This window comes from Bos mutus, chromosome 3, assembly GCF_027580195.1.
Source record: "Bos mutus isolate GX-2022 chromosome 3, NWIPB_WYAK_1.1, whole genome shotgun sequence".
Taxonomy (NCBI): domain Eukaryota; kingdom Metazoa; phylum Chordata; class Mammalia; order Artiodactyla; family Bovidae; genus Bos; species Bos mutus.
Window position 1 is genome coordinate 37,615,871 of NC_091619.1, and position 2,726 is coordinate 37,618,596.

General features: G+C 37.2%; 1 pseudogene; it reads right to left on the minus strand.

Moving 5' to 3' along the window:
* Positions 1–282: 282 nt before the first annotated feature.
* Positions 283–922, minus strand: LOC102284207 (mitochondrial fission factor pseudogene; annotated as a pseudogene).
* Between the last annotated feature and the right edge of the window lie 1,804 nt (positions 923–2,726).

A 2,726-nucleotide genomic window follows, 5' to 3' on the forward strand; every position in this document is an offset into this window, starting at 1 on the left:
TTATGTTTCTAAATCTAATGACTTAAGTTTCTATGGTTGCTGACCTAGCAGCAGCATTTAGGACAGTTCTTCATTCTCTTCTTAAAACATTTTATTCTGTGGCTTCCTGGACACCACATTTTCATTGTCTTCCCCTTATCATTTTGGTTGACTATCCTCAGGCTCTTTGCTGATTCTCCCCACCCGCACCTTTTTTTTTTTTTTGGTTTGTTTGCAAATTCTTTACATTTCCAGCTGTTGAAACAGTATTTCTGAGGATTGAGGTTACCTCTAGTGGCAAAATTAGAGCCAGCTATTAAGCAGCAAGAATGCCACAGTAAATGAATACATAATCGGTTCTCTTTTAGCACCTTCTGTGTTCTCTTACAGAAGTTGTAGATGTCTATTTAGTTTATCTGTTGTCTTAAGGAAGCTGCAGTTACAACAATTATGTCATCTGAAGTTGTTTCAATCCTTCTATCCATATTTGAAATGCAATATGTGGAGTAAGTTCTGATAAGCTGTTTTGGCCAACAGCATTTTCATTCTTAGAGCAGCACCTCATTTTTATCCCATGCTTTGTATGGATTTTTTTTTTTTTTTTTGAGGGGTTGGAAAAGATCTTTCTAAATCCAGAAAATCTAGTGATCTTTCAGTTAGCATCAACAAACAAGGTGGTGTTTTTAGTGCCAGAGGTTTAAAGGAAGAGACTGTATAAGGTCAAGGTGTGCTAGTCCTGAAAACGCAATCTCTTCGTTAGTTCCTGCTACAATGGTTCTCGATGCTATCTGGCACCTGCAACATCACGCTAGTGTTTGAAACTCCTTAGCATCATTGTTCCAGGTCAGCATTTGGTGGTGTTTAATTTTTCCACAAACCTGGTTTGCTCACTAAGACTTTTGGTGTATTCCATTTTATACTGAATTTGATTAATTTCTGCCATCTCAGCTGCAAAGGGAGAAGGGAATGCTTCCCCACTCACTAAATGTGGACCAACTACTGCTTGCTTTTTAGCATTATCTGCTCCTGTGCTTCATATGAAATCCTTTAAACGTGCCTCCATAAGCATGTGCTGGATTTAGAGTTACTTTTGTTCCCTTGGGCCTGGTGGAGGGTCGCCGGCAAGTGCTGCTGCCCACAGGCTCCCACCCACAGGCTCCCAGACATGGGGGTGGGCACTGTCAAGGGCTGTTGGCCGAGCACACAGAGGCCCTCCCTAACTTTGAAAACTGAAGTGCCCTGAGGTTCAGTCCATGTGTGTTTTCCCTTCTCTATTTATATTTACAATATTTTATGTTCTTGGTGATCTCATCTAGCCATATGTTTTAAATTTTTTTTGTAGGCTAATGGCTCCTATATTCCTATCCCTTGTCCATTTCCTATTCTTGAGCTTCAGTTATCACAATTATTTCTCATCTCAAAATGTGCCACACTTATAGTTTCCCACATTTCATTTAATGACAAGTCCATTCTTTAAGTGGCTCAAGCTAGAAATACTGAGATCATCTTTAATTTCATTTTTTTCTCACACTTTATTCAATCCAGTATGAGTCTTTGGATTCCCATTATAAATATACCTCAAACTGATTCTTCCCATCTATGAAGTTACAGCCTATACCAGAAAACATCCCTGAATATACGAAAAACTAAAAACTTAACCAACACAACACACACACTACTTTTGTAAGCATGAGAGAACTGTAAGTTAGAATCTGAGGAGGAACGAAGATCCCAAAGAAAAAGGAAAAACTGCACTGCATTCTATCCCTTAAGGAATTTGCCAACTTTAATAGAAGAAGCTGAAAATAGTAGTTCAGATTTGCTAGCAATTGCATAGGTCCAGGGAGTAGAAGCAAAAACCTGTTTGCTACTGCTAAGTCGCTTCAGTCCTGTCTGACTCTGTGTGACCCCATGGACTGCTGCCTACGGGGCTCCTCTGTCCATGGGATTTTCCAGGCAAGAGTACTGGAGTGGGTTGCCATTGTCTTCTCCGAAACCTGTTTAGGGCTCAGCAATTAGGGGATATTTTGGAAGAATCAAGTTATTTGAAAGTTCTGGAGGAATTCTAGGAGTTAAGGAAAATTGAAAACAAGTTCTTCAGGATGACTGAAATTCAGTCACAAATTATATCAAACCTTGTTGGATCAGGGTTATCTACTCTTCTATAACTACCTGCCAGGAATTCTTAAAAAAAGAAATTACATCTTTTTTTTTTTTTAAGGAAGGTAGTTTCATCCTGAATCTCTGCAACTTCAAATACGATCTCTGGAATTTAGCCGAAATGTAAGAGACATGCAAAAATAGAAAAGATCCACAAAAGAAACAAACAAAACCAAAAGAAACAAACCAAAAAACAGGAACAAATAGTCAAATCCAAGAGAAAAAATTGGAGTTATCATACACAGACTTTAAAATTACTGTAATTAATATGTTGGTGATAATATATGACTAGATGGAGAATATCACCAGAGAATAAAATCTGTTCTGAAATATAAAATTCATATTTTAGAACTGAAAATTACAATATTTACAATAAATGACTTCAAATATAGATTTAACCTTATATTTAGCAAATACAAAATTAGTAAACTGGACTTTCCATGAGTAAAAATTTTCAGTGTAAAACACAGAAAAGAATTACAAGAAACACCTAATGTGTGAGACTTGGGTAAAAGTTGTAATGTATGTATAAGGCAATCTTTGAATGGGGTGAGTGAGAGAAGGGGCAGAAAGAAATATGAGAAAAA